At 32.0% G+C, this 21,351-nt stretch overlaps 1 pseudogene; it reads left to right on the top strand.

The window, feature by feature from the left end:
• The first annotated feature begins 10,000 nt into the window (after window positions 1-10,000).
• On the top strand, window positions 10,001-19,744 carry LOC149242835 (UDP-glucuronic acid decarboxylase 2 pseudogene; annotated as a pseudogene).
• Window positions 19,745-21,351: the final 1,607 nt, after the last annotated feature.

Below are 21,351 nucleotides of genomic sequence, written 5' to 3'. Positions count from 1 at the left end.
AAAGGCTAGGAAGGTCAGTATTGTAGCAAAGATTGTGAAACTCAGATCTAATGTGGTTATACGCGGGGCACTCTAAAAGAAAGTGGTTTTCATCCTCGATGTCCCTATTCTCACATATATGACAAATCCTTTCCGTCCATGATGTATACATATATATCAATACAATAGGAACATAAAATATAAAAACAGCCGAAGTGTAAAAGTTGAATAAAATAATATAATTCATAAAAGATATGGCTCTACATTACATTAGTTTATTTGCCACACATTTTCTTTGAATAACTTTTGATATTTTAACAAGGTTCCTGAGTTTATGTGTCAAAGATTTTTCTTAGATGTCTGTTGATATTTGCAAGATTTCTATATTTCATATTCTAAATACTGCCACTCTATTTTTATGCAAAAGTTTAACATAGAAAGAACTAAAGCATATGGTCTCCACTCTATGCTAGTTATGAGGAAATACAAGAGTTAGAGAGAGTAATTTATGAATTTATTACAAAAACATGTACGCTTTCCATAAATGACATTCAACAAGAAAATTTATCAATAATTTTTTTTATTTTTCTACAAGTTAAAAGATTTTAATAAATATAAGAATATATTGCACCAGCCTATTTCTAAAATGATTACTTAGAATGTTCAATTTGTTTGTCGTTGATATTTCCATTAATCATTTTTATTAAAATAAATATAAATTAAAATAATAATAAAATTAAAACACAAAACATAATTTTTTAATTAAAATTGTTTATTGCTTTTAAAATAGAGCAGCGAAGGAGCATTTATTTTTCAGAGTAAAAACATATTTTAATTAGTTTTTAATAAAACAAGAGAGGAGGATTTTGTTGTCATATTAAAAGAAGAATATTTTTTTTTAAAATATCAACATTGATATTTATAAATATATATTAATATCAATTAACCAAATACTTATTATAAAATAAGAGAGGAGGATTTTGTTGTCATATTAAAAGAAGAATAATTTTTTTAAAAATATCAACATTGATATTTATAAATATATATTAATATCAATTAAGCAAATACTTATTAATTTTGAAATAAAATATATCTCAATAAACTGGAAGAAATTAAGGAGTCAAGTCACGCTAATGCTTTCCATCTCTCTTTTAAAAAAGACTACCCCTTCAAAAATGATAAACGAAAAGGATGTACAAGTATTTTAATATTCTTGACATGGATTAGCATTGTCAACAGTTACTATATATTTTTAACTCACCTCAAACTTTCACTAAAGTTTTCTATCTCTTTATTGACTTCCAGGGAACAAAGGAGCTATCGTGTATCGTAAACTAATGCGATTCCTTAAGAAAGATAATAAAGTAAACTCCATTAAAAAAATTAGATTTTATTTAATCATCTTCGTACATCATAAAATCCATAAAAGATAGTTTTTTCATAATCATCTTCGTACATCATAAAATCCATAAAAGATAGTTTTTTCATAATCATCTTCGTACATAGAAATTCGGCGAGGTGTATAAGGAATCTAATCAAACTACTAAATTTTGTAAGGTATCATGCTTCTTTTCTAAGCTATCATGCTTCTTTTCGTGTGTGGAAAGTTCAGACGTTTGTTAACTAGTGTGTATAATTTGATATTATTATTATTATTATTATTCAAAAAATTAATATTAGAATCTTGAAGATTATAAACTTTATAGAATAATATTATCTTATAATTTCTATCTCTTTATCTCCTATGATTCCCCACTTCTAATGCTTAACACCGAATTCATTGCTTCTATCTGTATTTTCTATCGGTTCAGTAAAAAAAATAAAGGAATGCTTTCTATCGGTTGAGTAAAAGAAATAAAGGAATGCTATTTAATCTACTTGAGGCTTCTACCTCTACTTTTTTATTTTTTATATTTAGTTTATATTGGGGTGACTAGGTAAATAGATATTAAGGTGATTCAAGATCAACAAAAAAAACTAATATTATAAACTCAATGTATACAAACTTTAAGATAAATATTAAAAATATTAAAATAAATATAGTCGAATTAATAAAATTTAAAAATTATAACAAAATAATAATAATAATAATTATTATTATTATAATAATTATTATTAATTACTATTACTAATATTATTATGAGTTTATATTATTATATAATATTATTAAAATAATCATAAATATATAAATGATGATGATGATAATGATGATGGTTAACGTCCACTGAGACCAAATAATGATCTATTGGACCTAAAAAGACAAATTATTTATTTTGATTTAAGATTTTATTCCTATGCTCAAAAAGCTCGGAGAGAAGCCTCCCGAGTTCACTATAATTTTGGCATTGTAAAAGGCTAGGAAGGTCAGTATTGTAACAAAGGTTGTGAAATTGAGATCTAATGTGGTTGTATGCAGGGCACTCTAAGAGGAAGTGGTTTTCATCCTCGATGCTCCTATTCTCACAAATATGGCAGATCCTTTCTATCCATGGCATTTTAGGAACTGCCCAACGGCCAGTTTCACTATGGAGCTCATGAGAATTCGTTCTAATCTTTGCTATATTAATTTTCTTCTTTGAGCTAGTTAAAATAGAGAGATACTTTAAAAATATCATTGTTATTATTTATATAGTTATTAATATTCATACAAAGTTCGTCTTAAAAAATTATACATAATAATTCCCTTATCACAATTCTAATTATTATTGGATCATAATTGTTATTATGAGTTAATATTATTAATATTATAATAATAATAATTCGATGTATTATTATTATTTTATATAATAATAATAATAATAATAATAATAATTATTATTATTATTATTATAAATACATTTTATTATTATAATAACCCTATACTATAATTGTTTTTATTATTTTTATAATTTGATATTATTATTATAATAATAATATGATAATAATAATAAACAATTTTATAAAAAAATTTATGTCATTATATCATATTTGAGGTATATTATTTTTATAATTTGATATTATTATTATAATAATAATAATAAACAATTTTATAAATTTTTTTTATGTCATTATATCATATTTGAGGTTTATAAGGTAGGAGAAAAAATGGAGTTATGGTTTTTTTCACTGCAACAATGAGTTTTTGGATGTGGCCACCTTGCTCTTCTCTTGGGATGGTTCGCAGGGAGGTCATGGGGTCATGGTTCATGGCGGCGATGGAGGGCTTTGTCTCACGCAGTTTCATCGATTTCGACCTCGCTACCTGGATTCGTTTTACCCCATGGGCATTCGCTACTCTATTCAAACAGGCTCACTAGATTGTCGTGCTGGGCCCTTTCCTACTCGACGAACAAGAGGGACTTGGAGTCCGGGCGGTTGAAGCGGGTTTCCCTCCTGAAGATGCTGTGTGCTCAAGATGCAGCCCAAGAATGGGTTGCGGCCGGTGGCGGCTCAAGGTTTGAGTCTTTGATTTCTGTTGCTCAAGGATCGTTGCATGGGGTCCCGTGGGAGGTTCTCGATGGTTTTTATCGATCGATGGTGGGCATTAGTCGGACGCCCAGGTTGCTTCAGTCACTTGTCTTCTCGAGCTTCGAATTTTCCTCCTCGAGCCGATTATGGACTCCGGGAAATCAAAGTAGGCAGCCTATCTGTTTCCATGCCTCTGTTCAATGGAGACTCCTTTCAAGCCATGGTTCCCCACATTGCAGCTGACTCATTCATTAGGTTTGGAAGCCAATGCGATGGCCCGGGTCCTTTCTTACTCAGACCGGCCCATTGTGGCTCTTGAACCTCCCCTTGTTGCGCGGCTTGGGGGCAAGGAAAATTTTAAGAAACCCCCCAAATTTACATGTATAATAAATGGGCGAATCTCTGTGGTATATAGAAAAAATGGAAGGTGATTTTATCAATAATATGATATGTATATATAATTTTTTGGCGAATCTCTCACCAGGCATGGCGAATATTTTACTCAATTATAAAATCTTGTGTTTATTCAATACACAAATGAAATCATTGCATTTCTTTAAAATATCTTTTGAAATCAAAATTACCAAAATTACATATCGATAACCTAGTGGGTGTAGGATAAAATTCACCCGTGCCATTCACAGAAAGAATGAGAAAAAACCTAATACTATATATAAAACCAAGAAAAACTCAAATTCATCACTTCTAGGGACCTCGTAACCACCCTGCCAATACACAAGTATGTTCCTTTTTGCAATTAGAAAAATTACCCAAATTACAATCTGTTTACTCCACTTCTAGGGACCTCGTAACCACCCTGCCAATACACAAGTATGTTCCCGTTTTCAATTAGAAAAATTACCCAAATTAGAATCTGTTTACTCCAGCATATGTTGGAAAGTTATAGAAGGATGACTAGTGCAATCAATCCATTCCTTTTAGCCTTGGATTGTTTCAATTTAAAACAAAAGTATACAAATATACTTGTCCAATGTCTATGCTTTAACCATTCACCTTAAGATGTTTTTACAATATAATTTTCTTAATATCTTCATTATCATAAAAACCAACCTATATCCATCTTAACTCCACATCTACCACTCTTGGGGGATGAAATCTATTTATCCCTCTCAGCACTTGGTAGACCCAGAATTAAGATGGATCTAAGATAGAATTTCCCCTTTAAATTGTCTATGCTCACATGAATACCATGGGTCAATACCATGGGTTATCATAAACCTGGAGCTTAAAAATTACTATTAGTAATTTATAAAAATTAATAAAATCAATAGTTGATTTTTATTTTAACCAAGCTAAAATGTTTAACATACATTAAATTGCAACATCCATTTTTACTCTTGATCGGATCAAATATTTTTTCACTCTATGCTAGTTTGCATATCACGATATTTGATACCTCTCAGGGGTTAGTAGATCCAGAGTAAAGATGGATCTATGCTGGTTTAATTCCCCCATTTAAATAGGCTACATTCCAAGTGAATACCATAGGTCAATACCATGTGCCATTTTGGTGAATACCATGGGTCAATACCATGTGCCATTTTTATTTTTATTAATACTAATATTAGGGTTAATTATATTTTTTGCATCGTATTAATAACAATCTAGTTCATGGTATTTGTCCCATAGTATAAATATAAGGTGACTTATGAAGTAAATATAAAAAAATGTTTTATTTGTTTACCATACCTCTCGTTTATTTATATTTTTATTAATTTACCATACCATTCATAAATACAAGGTGACTTATGGAGTAAATATAAAAAATGTTTTATTTGTTTACCATACTTCTCGCTTATTTATATTTTTATTAATTTACCATACCTCTTTTACAAATATGGTATTTGGCCCATAGGATTCACTTAAATAAAACCTCTTTCTTGAGCCTTCATAAATAGAATGAGGGTTATGGACTAAATATAAAAAGAGGTTTTATTTATTTACCATGCGTCTAGTTTATTTATATTTTTATTTATTTACTATACATTTTAAGTATAAAAAGACGTTTTATTTATTTACCATACCTCCACTTTACTTTTATTTTTATTTGTTTACACCCTTGCATGTATATAAGGTGAATTATGGAGTAAATATAAAAAATGCTTTATTTATTTACCATACCTCTCATTTATTTATTTTTTTATTAATTTACCATAACTCTTTTATAAATATGGTATTTAGGCCTTTGGCCCATAGGATTCACTTAAATAAAACCTATTCTTGAAAATGGGCGAATGGAAGGTTGTAACTCCTAATTTCAAGGGCTAAATTTACCTTTTTTACCCTCTCCCTTAAAATAAGGTGGGCTATTTGAAGTGATTTGTAAAAATGTACTATGATACAAAATATTCACCCACTAAAAATTTAAAACCCCTTAATTTCGCCAAAGGGCGAACATTCGCCCCTAAAATCACCCCTACTTGGGGGGCTTTTTCTGGGAGGGTGCCTCATGGTTCCGGGTAAACCCTTCGAGTTTTCAAAATTTTATAAAACTTCCAGAGGGTTTTGCTCTTTCAATTTGGATTAGTCATGTAGATATTGTGGTTATCGTGAAGCAATCCATTAGGTAGAAAGTTGGATATCCAAGGCACATGCAAAAACTGATTTATGGAGGTAGAGCTTTACAGAATTGCAGGTTCCTGCAAGATTACAATATACAAATTACATCCACCATTGTCCTGAACATGAGATTAAGGGGATCGGGGTGCAGGTGAGGGGCAGGGATTGTCAAAAAATCGTCCAATGTAGGTATGGGTTCTAGGAGTAATACATCAAAAAATCCAGAAGTCAATCAAAACAAAATGAGAATGTAGGCCCCTCCTTTAAGAATATACTGCAAGGGAAAAGAATAGCGATAGAAAAAAAATAGGAAGGTTCAGCCTCCACCCCATACACAGTGGAGCTCATGAATTAAATGTTAGAACTAAATATAGTGGATACAAAATCAGATGTGCAATGTGTCTCGTTTGAATCAGACTCTATTATTTGTCAATTTAATTGTTTTTGGCCAAAACCTGAGGAACTTTTTCACTGGATTTTGACCAATTTTTCCCTTTATTGTGAAATACACATTTTCTCTAAAGGATTCTTCATCTGCATGAAGGGCCATGGTTCTTGGGAGTGACTGGTCTTTTCATCACTCCTTGGGTCCCATCTTTCAATGCAAACACCGTGGTCATCTAGAGAATGCCGGTGTGGATTTGTTTGCACAACCTTTGTATTCATTGAATACCGGTGTGGATTTGTTTGCACAACCTCCCTATTCATTTTTGGGATGAGTGCATACTTTGAGGCATTGGGAACAACATTGGGAAATATCTCAAGATGGATTCTCAAAGATTGGATGAAAAGATCTATATACATGCCAGGATTTGTGTGAGCATAGATCTTAGCATAGGCTTGCCGGGCTGTATTCATTTAATCCATGAGCAGATGAACTAGACTCAGACACTTGACTATGAAGAAACAACTTTCAGATGTAGATGTAAAATCTACAGACAAACGAGGCATCTTCAAAATCTACGGCCGGAGTCCAAAAAAGACAACGTCAGAAGGAAGAAGAATGGGAAGCAATCAAAAGGGTGGAATTTCCATCCAACCCCATAGGAAATGGAAGAAGACGAAGCTGAGGAGGATTCCCCACAACCCAAGATCAACCAGACATCACAAGTACCAGAAAATAGGAGGCGTTCTTTCAGGCACCTAAGGAAACTCAAGACAATTAGGTACAAACAGCAACCATGTGAGAAACTATGGAAACGAGTGGTTATAAACGTGCCCACACATCAGACACTTCAGATTTAGACATGGACAATGTAGGACCTGATCTTGGAAACCAACTTGAACTTGATCTTGGAAACCAACTTGAACTTGTCTCTTCTTCGCCATCCCAAGGGAAATGGCACACGGTGGAAAAAAAGAAAGGGAGAAAAGACTTGGTTTTTCCTCCCCATTTGTACATTAGTTTGCTTTTATTTCTGTATATTTTAGCCCATCATCAATCATGGACCTGATACTGTTATGAATCATTGCAAATGTAACAAGTGATTTTATTTTCACTAATAAAATTACGCGTTTTTCATTCGAAAAAAAATATAATAATAATAATAATTATTATTATAACTATTATATTATTATTATAATAATATAATAATAATATTATTATTATGTTATTATAATAATATAATGATAATCTAATATTATTATGAATTTATATATTTATTATAATATTAATATAATAATCATAATAATATATATAAAAAATATAGTTGTTATTATTTATATAGTTATTAATAAAAATGTGGTTCTATATATGTTTTATATAAGCTTATCAATATATCAACCACATTAACCATATATCAACCCCATACATATATATATATATATATATATATATATATATATTAAAACTATCAAAAATTACTATATTATTTTAGTGCACGTAAATCTTTCAAAAAAAATTTGTATTTCTTTATTGACTTGCACGGAACAAAGAAGCTATCTTGTAGCGTAAACTAATGCGATTCCTTAAGAAAATAAACTAAAATCTATATATATATATATATATATATATAATTATTTAATAATCTCCATACATCTTAAAATCAATAAAAAAAATTATTTTTTTCATAATCATCTTCCTACATAGAAATTCGGCGAGGTGCATAAGGAATCTAAGCAAACTTCTAAATTTTGAAAGGTATCATGCCTTCTCTTTTCATGTGTGGAAACTTGAAGTTTGTTAACTGATTTGTAATTCGATATTATCATTATTATTTTTTCGGAATTTATGTTTTTTTATAAGTTTTATATTCAGTAGTTAGGTAAAGAAAATGGTTAATATTAAATTAGATTAAAATTATTAATGAGAAAAAAAAACTAATTTTATTTTACATTTTTTTCCATTTATATAAAAGTATTTTTCCTTCGATTATTTATTTCTTATTCATATATATTTTATTTTTTATTAATGTTTCCATACTATTCATCTTAATTTTTATACTTTTCTGGACTTTTTTTACTTAAGTCCAGAGTTGAAAATAATTAATATTATTTTGTATTAATGGAGAAATGATTACACAAGTTGTAACATATCTCCTTATTTTAGGATTTGTTCCTAGAGTTTAGGAGTTTGGTTGCAACTTCCTCATCTCTAGTAATGTACTTAATAATGTAATTGTTCATTTGACGGAAGTAGAGTGTACGGAGAGAGTTCTCTTTGTTTGAGTGCAGTCTCGAGGTGCGGTACTTACCTGTGAGTTATAACTCCTTTTTCAATTCAAGTCTGATTTTTATCTTGGTATCAGAGCAAATAGTAGGGATAGCCTTAATTCTTTTTTTAGGATGCATCATTGATTACAGAACTGTAGTGGCGGTGGAGTGTACAGAAGCATTTGTATAATCAGGTGGACTGCAGTAACACCTAAAGATAGGTCTCAGATGACTGATCATCGCTAGTAATGTACTTAATAATGTAATTGCTCATTTGATAGAAGTAGAGTTTACGGAGAGAGTTCTCTTTGTTTGAGTGCAGTCTCGAGGTGCGGTACTTACCTGTGAGTTATAACTCCTTTTTCAATTCAAGTCTGATTTTTATCTTGGTATCGGAGCAAAGAGTAGGGATAGCCTTAATTCTTTTTTTAGGATGCATCATTGATTACAAAACTGTAGTGGCGGTAGAGTGTACAGAAGCATTTGTATAATCAGGTGGACTGCAGTAACACCTAAAGATAGGTCTCAGATGACTGATCATCTCTGAGCGGAAAATAGGGTCGGTGCGGTTTCGTCGCGAATAGTCACGCCATTTTTTAGCGAAAGGAAGGGTTGGCGTTGTTTATTAAGAAACAACCACACCATTTGGCGCGGTTTTGAGAGAGATAGTCGCGCCAGCGCGCCAGAAAGTGTTATTGGCGTGGAAAATCAAGCCTTAGTCGCGACAATTTCGTAAGAAGCATGGATTTTGTTTTCAGCGCGGGTATTTTGTTGTCGAGAAGCACCAACCTATTTCTCTTTGGAAAATCTACATTTTTTTGCAGGTCGGCCTTGCTCGGTGGTGGAACTTTGAAATTTCTAATCTGTTCGGTGGTATTAGATCGGATTTGCCCGGTGGTGGCGCATTAGAGTTCTTGATCTACTCGGTGGCAGCAGATCGGATTTTCTCGGTGGTGGCACATTGGAGTTCCGGATCTGTTCAGTGGCAGTAGATCAAAGTTATTCCATGGTGGTGCATTAGAGTCCCTGATCTGTTCGGTGGCAGCAGATTAGATTTTCCTGGTGGTGGCGCTTTGAAAGTTCCTGATCTGTTCGGTGGCAGTAGATCGGACTTGCCCGATGGTGGCGCATTAGAGTTACTGATTTGTTCGGTGGCAGCAGATCGGATTTGCTCGGTGGTGGCGCATTGGAGTTCCTGATCTGTATGGTGGTAGCAGATCAGATTTGCATGGTGGTGGCACATTGGAATTCCTGATCTGTTTGGTGGCAGTAGATCAGACTTGCCCGGTGGTGGCTCATTGAAGATTATTCATCAGAGGATTAGAAGTTTTATCAGTCTAATATGAATAACAATGATGAGTACTCTCTTAAGCCAGAAAAGACGTGGTCTATTATCAGGCCAGTATATTATTTGCTAAGGGAGCAGCAACTGCTATTTATTTTGATAAGAATCACAATCACATCGACTTTACTTATCCTTTAGCTTGGTTTTTTGGCTTCTAATGTTAAAATGGAAGGTTTGTGCCTGAAAAACCTCATCGGGTTGTTTATGAGACTCTTGTTTCTCGGTTTGCTCAGTATCATTCGGGTTCGATGGTGAATTCGGGGGCTAAAGTTCCCCTAGGTTTGAAGAGAAAGTCCCTGCGAGTTGTCGTGATGGGTGGAGCTGGCTTTATTGGCAGTCATCTACTTCACACGCTCATGGCAAGAGGCGATAGTGTTATTGTTGTCGACAATTTCTTCATAGGAAGGAAGGAGAATGTTTTGCATCATTTTGGCAATCCAAGGTTTGAACGGATAAGGCATGATGTTGTGGAATCCTTATTTTTGGAGGTTGATCAAATCTACCATTTGGCTTGCCCCGTTTCCCCTGTTCATTACAAAAACAATCCTGTGAAGAATATCAAAACTAATGATGTGGGAATCTTGAACATACTCAGACTTGCCAAGTGTGTTGGGGCACGTTTTCTGCTTACAAGTACTAGTGAGGTTTATGAACATCCTCAAACTGAAGCTTACTAGGGCAATGTTAATTCCATCGGAGTCCACAGTTGCTATGATGAGGGTAAGAGAACAACCGAAACTCTGACTATGGGAGAAAATGTTTAGGTTCGGATTGCTCAAATTTTCAGTACATACGGTCCGCGAATGTGCCATGATGATGGTCGGGTTGTAAGTAATTTTGTTTCTCAGGCTTTGCGTAAGGAGCCTTTGACAGTCTATGGAAATGGGGAACAGACATGGAGCTTCCAGTTCGTTTCTAATCTGGTTGAAGGCCTTATGCAACTTATGGAGGGCGAACATGTTGGTCCTTTCAATCTTAGGAATCCTGGAGAATTTAAAATGTTAGAACTAGAGCAGGTTGAAGAAGGAAAGGATGACTCTAATAGTTATTGGGACATTCCATTGCTAATGGAAGAAAATAGTAAGGAAGATGAAGAGCAGGAGCAGAAGCAAGAAGAAGAAGTAAGAGGAAATGTAATCAATAATGCAAGCCCAGAAAAGGCTGAAATAGATAGATTTGAGGTAAGTCCCCTACCAAGGAGATCAAGTAGGAATACTTGATTACCTTCTAAATTGAAAGACTATGCATTAATGTCAAAGTTTTTAAACATTGTAGAACCTGCAAATTATGAGGAAGCAAGTAATTTTGATGCATGGAGGACTACAATGTATGAAGAAATAGAATCAATAAACAGAAACCATATTTCGGATTTGGTTGAATTTCCTGAAGGTAAAACCCCCATAGGATGAAAATGGCTGTATAAACGAAAAATAAATGCAGATGGGAATATAGAGAAACTTAAAGCTAGACTGGTAGCAAAGGGTTACTCACAACAAGAGGGAATAGATTTATATAACACCTGTGCTCCTGTAGCCAAATGAAACACCCTTAGAATGCTAATTTCCTTAGAAAAAAAACATAAATGGCAGCTAGATGTTAAGTCTGCATTTCTGAATGGTGTCTTGAAGGAAGAAATTTATTTAGTACAAACGAAAGGTTTTGTGAAAAAGGGGCAGGAACATCTTGTGTGTAAATTGAAAAAGGTACTTTATGGTTTAAAACGGGCACGCAGGTCGTAGTATGAGAAAATTGACTCATTTTTTATACTGCATGGCTTTCTTAAGAGCTTGAATGATCCAAATCTGTATACCAAGTTTAATAAATAGATGCAAATTATTTTGATTTCTTTGTATGTAGATGATATGATCATAACAGGGAATGCTAACAATATGATTAAAGAAATCAGATGTCACAAGTGTATGAGATGGAAGGATCTTGGAAACCTTCATTATTCCTTGGGATTGGAGGTATGGAAAGACTCTGGACAAACCTTTCTTACTCAAGGGAAGTATGCCAGAAGCTTGGTGGAAAGGTTTAGAATGGAGTAATGTAGATCAACAACAACACTATTACAACAGAACTTAAAGTTGAGCAGTGACGACGGTACTAAAGAGGTGGATGCTACCATGTATAGACAACTAGTTGGCATTTTGATATATCTGACTACAACTAGACCAGATTTGGCATACTCTATTAGTGTGTTGAGCCAGTTCATGCCAAAACCACTCAAAAGTCACTGGGTCACAGAAAAAGGTGTGCTGAGGTATCTTAGTGGTACTAGTGATTATGGCATTTTGTACACTGACACTTGTCTAGCAGGTTTTTCAGATTCCGATTAGGCAGGTAACTTGGATGATCGAAGATCTATCACAGGTTACGCATTCAGCATTGGAGTCGGGGTCATAGCATGGAGCAACAAAAAGAAGATCACTGTAACTCTACTTCATTGAGAGAAACTATAGTCAAAAGAGATATGTGTTGAATATTGTAAAACTTGTGATAACATGGCTGATATTTTTACTAAGCCTCTTGGGCGTTTAAAGTTTGAATTGTTTAGAGGGATGCTAGGAGTTCAGGATAATCCTTTCTCTATTAAGGGGGGGAGTTGAAAATAAATAATAGTATTTTGTATTAATGGAGAAATGGTTACACAAGTTGTAACGTATCTCCTTAGTTTAGGATTTGTTCCTAGGGTTTAGGAGTTTGGTTGCAACTTCCTGATCTCTAGTAATGTAGATAATGATATAATTGCTCATTTGATGGAAGTAGAGTGTACGGAGAGAGTTGTCTTTGTTTGGGTGCAGTCTCTAGGTGCGGTACTCACCTGTGAGCTGTAACTCCTTCTTTTTCAATTCAAGTCTAATTTTTATCTTCCACAAAAATAAAGAATCTAGGAACATTTTTTTTTCAATGATAAAAATAAAATGTTAACGAATTTTAATTGATCTCTTACTTTCTTAAAGTCCCATAAATGATATTGATATCATTGGATATATATATATATATACCAACCTTTTCACAACATTTTTTCTAGTGAATTTTAACCCAATTGTTGTAGAATTTTAAAAAACTAGAGTTCAAGTTGTTTAATATTTAGAATTTGAGAGCCTTATGGTTTTTTGTTTTTCTTTTTTTTGGGACATCTCTTTATGTATTCAAAAATATTTTTTAGACAACAAAAAAAATGTCAATCTTACTTGAAATTGTATTAGTAGATTTCAATGAAAAATACTATTTCTCATAAGATAGATTGCCTCTCTCTCTCTCTCTCTCTCTCTCTCTCTCTCTCTATATATATATATATATATATATATATATATATATTAACTAGCTTGACCATATAAAGTAAATAATTGGTAAATGCATAAATTAGTTATTTCACAAAAAAAACTCAAGTTGTTAAATTAAACATTATATAAAACTGACTACGTTATATTTCTATTATTATTAATATTAGTTATATGAGGAGTTAAAATATACATTTGGAAAAACATGGATTGGGAAAAAGCATGGAATTAGATTCCATTAAGATTTCCCCCCACTTAACCAAGAAATTCTTAATCTCTAAGTAGATTTTGTTACAATACCATTGACAAATACCATGGTTTATCAATACCACATGCCAAAAAAACAATAATATTTTTTCACATGATACTTGTCCATATGACATTTTTTAATTAATCATGTTAATTGAAAGAGAAAAAAAGGCATAACTAGCTAGCAGATAAATCTCAACTCTTGATTTATATATACTATTAAGAATATTCTAAAATATTCCTTAGAAATTAAAATCTTATCGTCAACCCAATAAATATTGATAATTAAATTAAAATTCTCAAAGCTATATATATAGAGATGTTTTATTTTATGGTTTATCATAAATGAATTATTAAACTATACACCTACCACATAAATTAAATGACAAGAGAGATAAACACCAATCCATTGAAAATATCCAAACACATAATCAATGATATATGGGTGATAAAATTAAAATTATAGCTTTATTATTATTATTATTATAAAAATAATATATATATATATATATATATATATATATATATATATATATATATATATATATATATATATATATATATTGAAGATATATTTACATATTTAAAAAAAACATATATTTTTAATTATGGAGATTTTGCTCCACTTTGTTATGGAGATAACTAATCTACATCTACATGTAATTTTTGTTGTAATGCCAAGGGTCAATACTATGATTTATCAATACCACATCATCATAAAGCCATAATTTATTTCATACTAGATAATTTTTTAAAATAATCAATATAAATAAAATGGAAAAAATGGAATAACTGCTTTGAAAATAAATCTCAACCTTTAATTTGTAGATAATAATACAAATATTCTAAAATATTCTTGGAGGTTAAATCTCTACAATTAACATAATAATTATTTATAATAAGTTAAAATTATAAAAACCCAAAAATAAATAGACTTATCACCTAATTATCTATAAATCTATTTTTATATATTTATTTATTGACAAATACACTTTGTGGAAAAAGAAAAAGAAAAAGAAGTGAAAACTTTAAAATCAGATATTGGGTGAAACAATTGTTAAAAATTGAATAGTTTCTTTTATTTGTTAGTGGAATGACTATATTATTATATTAACATGTGTGTAATATGCAACATTGCTTCTTATGCAAAAATTAATCTGTACTAATTACTCAGTGCCTGAAAAACTTCATAAATCTAATAATAAACACATTTGAATAAAATAACAAAAGTAACTAATGGACTAGATAAACATGGAAAAACATAGAGATAGGCGCATACATAATTTTGGATGCACCATTACTCCCAATATCATCATTTGTTACAAAAGTTTAAAGTTCATTGAAATATGCCTATGCACATTTTATTCCATCTTTAGCTTATAGGACCAAATAAGGAGATATTACAATGTATAGTATCTTTATATTAAATAATATATATGTACAATACAAATAAAATAAGTAATTTTGGAAAAAGATAATTATTGTGACAAATTATTTATTGAACTTTAAATTTATACTCATATTAACTCAACAACAAATAAATAATCCATGATAAAATTTCTATATGGAAAAAATCAAATTAATATGAAGTTCTATTTCGTCTCGGTCTCAATGGCATGGCAAAGAATTTATATGCAATAAAATATATAATATACAAATTTACCATGTCTAGTATATTAAAATAAAAAAAATTAGTTACACAAAGGCTAAGTGTAAGTGCAAAATATTCTTAAAATTATATATTTTTTTTACTTTATATTTTTAGCTTACTATTAAAATTGTAAAGGAAAAATAGAAAATATTATTTATTGTAGTGTTGACTTAAATTTTATTTTATATATTTCATCATGATTTAAAATTGAAGTGTGAAAATGTATAATGTAGGTAAGGTTTACTGTGGAAAACGATTGAACCAAGTCCATTCAATAATAAAAATCAAAATATAAAAAAAATAAGGAAGGAGAAATTCATTGTAATATGGGGTGTTGTTGCCTTTGTTTTATAAATCAGTCACTTTCCATGGTCAGTAAAAGCCCCTAACTTAATGAAAATTGTTTTTTTGGAAAATAAAATATTGATTATAGAAAAATCCATTGATTTGGAAAAAAAATAAAATTAAACAATTGTTTTTTAAGAGAATAATATATTAATTATGGAAAAATTCATAAGTTTGGAAAAACAATGTAAATAATTAATTTATAATTACATTTGGAGATTTAAATTTGTTTTTTGTTTTTGTTTTTTCAAATAATTTTTAATTTTAAAAATTTGATTTTAAATCACATAAAATATTATTAAATTTTAAAAATAATTTTTAAAAATTTACAAATTAATTAAAAATTAAAACATTTTAACCCAAACTAATTACAACATACTTTACTTTTAATAAATATAAAACTACATAAATTATATTTAATATGTAAGTGAAAAAAATTTCATTGATAAAATAACTAATTTTGAGAAGAATCTTTGGCGAAAATCACATAGAGATATTTTTGTCCAAGCGTTTCGAACCAACCAGTGTCGTTCATTATCAGGACAAGTTGAATGAGCAGATCTTGCTATGCATATAAATAGATTGAGCAGAATATCCAATAATCAAATTTCCAGATCAAGTAACAGGTAAAAAGATAACAACTAGATTTGACCAGGAAACGACTAGTTTGACTATAAAGGGTATAAACATAATTTATTCACATAAATTACTAATACTTAAACAATACCAAACCCAAATACAATAACAAATCAAAATTTATTAGTAAACTAAACCTATGAATTATTTAACTTTACGAATATAAAAACGTTTTAGAAAAAATAATAAAATGAAAATCACATTATAAAAGAAATTATTTTTCTACAATAATGTATATTGCACTTACAAAAATAAAATTACATTAATAATATATTAATGTAACTAATACTTAAACAATACCAAACCCAAATACATTGCCAAACCAAAATTTATTAGTAAACTAATATTACAAAAATATTACAAAAATAACTAATACTTAAACAATACCAAACCCAAATACAATACCAAAACAAAATACAATATTACAATACCAAACCAAAATTTATTAGTATCAGAGTAGGCTGGTATATATTCTGCGTAGGTCATCTCAATTCTTGACCATCAACCACCTCGTCGCAATCTCCACATGCTGCTCCCCATTGTGGAAGGTTGGCCCCTCCATCTCAAGCTACATGCTTCCTGTAAAATCTCATGTCGACCTCATCATGTGTCGTCCTCGTGTGAACTGCTGCCATGATACTCCAACACAATGCTGACACATCTCTGCACACTTCTGGACCCCATGTTTGAACTAGTCGGGTGATGAGTCCAACTGTTTGCTCAAACCATGAGAGTGAACATTCTCATGCCATCATCAGTTGTTTCTCAGAATATCCCATCACATCCTCAACTCGATCAAGACTCCATCTCCATACAAGTGTAAGCCATGCTCAGGTGCATGAAGTAGTCCTCATCTCGTCTGCAACATACTGTCCAGGCCAGCGGTGTCAATGTGCTGCATGAAATCAGCCACATCTATCCCAACATCATCATCCATCTGCAAAACATCCATCTCCTCAAGCGAAGAGATCATCTCATCATAATTTGACTCTCAATGTGCCATATCCAGGTCCATGAACCTACCTCCGTCATATCTGCAATGTGCCGTCCCCCGAGTCTGCCATAGAAACAAGTATGAACCTATCTCATCTATCCATGTGCTTCCCATGATCATAGATCAATCAGCTCCCATGTGCTAAAAGTGGTTAAGTCTCAGCTCAGCCCATGCCCAAGTGTTGCCACCAAGGCATCACCATCGTTGTAACTCCATCACTCCAAAGTGTCTCATATTGATCCTCCACATCAAGTCACTCTTCCAAGCCACACCCATACATGTACTCAAAAATATGCACCCCATCTTGCATCAAAGTCTTTGACCTCAACTCCTCAGTGCATCAGATCCTCCAAGTCCACCATATATGAAGTCTCGAAAAGTCAAAACAATCTCATGTCACCATGAGCTCCATGTGTCATCTGCAACCAACATCCAACAAGCATACAAGTCTCAACCCAAAGGTCTCTGCAAGATGCCTCAGCTCTCCATGTAGTAGGAATGCTCCATCGTTTGCTCACAACTCCATCCAACTCCATGGCCTTGTTGTACAAGAGTGCACAACCTCTCCATCGTCTCATAAATAATAAGTCTCCATGTCACATCAGCAATCCACCTGCTCAACATCCCTGCCTTAGCACTCCTCATTGGATGCCCATAAATGACATCTCTACAAGTGCTCCCACATAATGTCCCTGCATAGGACTGCCATGCTCCATGTCTCCAACCTGATGTCCATGACTAAGTTGCCCATGTAGTCCAACCAAGTAGACCCATCACAACAATTGGTCATCCTCATCTAAGTCTGCAATCTTCGGTTTATTGAGCTCGGTCACCCAACCATATCATCATCACGATTCCCTTCTGTCATAGCTCCCCCAGTAAAGTTTCCACCAAGACTTGCTCTTGGTCTCGGCCATGAGAAGTCCACCCAAGTAACTCAAGTGTGTGCCCTCCTCCAATATGTCCATGAATCATGCCGGGCACTTAACCAATCCTCCATGTGGCTAAAGCATGACCTAATCCTCCGCAACGATCATCATGTTCCTCCCTTGTCATGGGCCCTTGTACCTTCTACTATAAGGTCACAAATAACCCCAACAAGTCCTTCAATAGTCAACAATCCTTGCTTCTCCATACAAGGTCTCATCATGAACATCCATGGTAAGATCCTCGCATAAGAAAACTGTTTTTTCCCTTCCCTACATATGGTTTATCTACCAAATGCTCAAATGAAACACAAGTATCAATAGTACTTACATCATCATCATGAGGTTCCCCCATGTGAGTATCCTCATTCATCCATGTCTGCAAATTGCACAATCCTCGTCCAACTTGAGCAATCTCAGGTTCATCTTCCATCATGATCACATCTGCAACATCCTTAATCATCACAACTTCCTCTTCCTTATTAGCACAATCTGCAACTTCATCCTGCTCCATTGTCCAACCAAGTTGAAGAAGTTTGTCTTCAACATTCTCTTTCAATACTTCAAGTTCCTTTCGAATCCAGGGGTTCTCTTCTTTCATTCGCTTCAACCTGTATAAAGTAGGCAAGAGCTTCCCTTCGCATTCTTCCAAACCTGCCATGCCTTGTTGTTCAGCTTGGCTCAAGCACGAAGCTTCTCCTCTGCTAAACCTGTTTCACCATTCACCTGAATCACCCTGATATTCCACCTACCACCTGCAAAACTTGAACTTCCTTTCAAGTCTTCGGTCTTCGTAGAATCAGCTCTTTGATTCAGTTCACCAAGTTTCCTGCAAAATTTGGACCAGCTTTGATACCAACTGTCACGGTAGTGCAGTGGGATCATCATTTCATTGTCAACCCAGTCATTAGCCTGCTCTGATACCAACTGTCATGATGCCAAAGACGACGGTAGTCTTTTAACCGTTCTTGGTGAGGTGCGGCACCACCGAACACTTTCTTTTCACCAATACTTATGTTCATGGACTACGCCTAACCATATGTCCTACTTAGTTTGTGTTTTACAACCAAGTAATTATTATGTTTCCTTTATACCAATGAATACCCATACACATTCATTATTATCAGCAATTATACAAGAGAACACAATTGCACAGTATAAAGGGAGGGGCAACTCTCTGAACAATGAATCTACCCGAATAATATATTATACAATCTTTCAATGTTACAAAGCTTTACAAGTATACTTGGGAAACACCAAGTTTCATACTTAGCCAAAATTAAACTTCTCACACCTCTGTGTGATAACCAAGATTTCTTGCCCAAGTCGGATGGGCACACCCTCACATGGGTTGTCAACCTTACTTCTCAACTGAATCTTGTTCACCTTGCAGATGGGTGGGTGACCTCACCCAGGTCACCCGTGCACCCTCGTTTCTCCTTTACACGGTGGTCACACCAAACTCCATCGCGTTATGTCTTCACACCGGGTGACTTCACCAAGTCTCACCCATGCTCCTTCATCCGAACGACAGGCACTCCTGCCCGCGCTCTCACCCAAGACTTAAGACCCGTGCGTTACCTCCGTGTGGCCTTGCCCAAGGCTAGGCGCATAGAACTGCGCCTCACCTTTCTAACTGCGGCTTCACCTTAGAACTGCGCACTTCTCCTTCTCGCTTAAGTGCCTTGAGTAATGTTCAAATGATGCTCAAATGCCCTCACAACCCACCAATATTAAAATGTAACTAATATTACAAAAATAACTAATACTTAAACCATACCAAACCCAAATACAATACCAAACCGAAATTTATTAGTAAACTAAACCTACGAATTATTTAACTTTACCAATATAAAAACCTTTTAGAAAAAATAATAAAATGAAAATCACATTATAAAAGAAATTATTTTGATACAATAATGTATATTGCACTTACAAAAATAAAATTACATTAATAATATATTTCATATTACACTTTTTATAAAATAAACTTTGTTTTTTCTATTCTTTTTCTTTTTTAACTTCCTAATATCTGACTATAGTACTTCATTGTGAATTGGAAGATAGGATTTCAATTTTTTTCATTAGTTTCGTAGTGTCTTTTTGTTCTATCAAAATGAGTTTTAAATATCGCAACTTCTCTTTAATAGGTAAAGTATTCAATGCATTTCTTCTACTATCGTATGAAAGAGGAAGTAATGAATTTAAACTCAATTATCGACTTTAGTGACTTTGAATTTACCTACTAGTCAACCATCTCCAATAGAGTTTTCCACTAAATAGTCTTGCATCTTTTCACTAAGGAAAACTTCAGTAATTCTACTTTAAAAGAATCGTAAGTCCTTTGCCACAAGCAACAATGGAGAGAATATATATATATATATATATATATATATATATATATATATATATATATATAATTTTAATAAACTAATATTTATATTTAAATTTTATTTCATATTTTTATGACAATTTGATTAAGGAAAATTTATTTAAATTATATTTCAAATATAAATATCAAAATTATATCTTTTTAAGTAATTTATTATATCTATAAACTCTTAATAAAAAGTGTGATAATAACTACTTTAAATATCTATTAACAAGGGTTAAATAATAGCTGGTATTTATGGATTAATTTAAACATAGTTTAATTAAACTAAAAAATAATAGACAAAAATTTCATTGCAAAAATAAAACAACTAATAAAATATTGTAATGTTGAATGTCATCACCAAAAACTAAGAAATATGATTAATTAATATTGATTATATTAACACATATAAAAATATGTGTTTTTATTTTTTAATAACATATATAATTTTTTGTAATTAAATATATAAAATATGTTTTTAATATGTTTGATTTTTTTATTTTTTATTAATATATATATTTTTTTATAATTGCATTTATAAAATATGTTTTTAATATAATTGCAAGACATTTTAAATTGAAAATATGGAGACACGCTGTAAATGGAAATAGAAAAAAAAATAAAATAAAAAAAAATTAAAACTAAAAACCCAAAAAATAGTAACTAATATAAATGAGAGGTACTAAACAACTCATAAGAAGACCTCAACCAATCATCTTACAAATAAATAAATTTAAATAATAATAATAATAAATACCAAAAATTGAATTATCAATATTAAACTATGAATAAAGTGCATAATTTTTTTAGTGAAAAACAAACTAATGTGAAATCAAAAGAAAAACTGAATAAACAATACCATGCCTAAAACAAGTATAATAATTAA

This window comes from Pinus tabuliformis, chromosome 8, assembly GCF_031772625.1.
Source record: "Pinus tabuliformis cultivar Carrire ecotype Pingquan chromosome 8, CPIR1, whole genome shotgun sequence".
Classification (NCBI taxonomy): Eukaryota; Viridiplantae; Streptophyta; class Pinopsida; order Pinales; family Pinaceae; genus Pinus; species Pinus tabuliformis.
The sequence above is the reverse complement of the archived record's forward strand: the minus strand, read 5'-3'. Positions and strand labels throughout refer to the sequence as shown.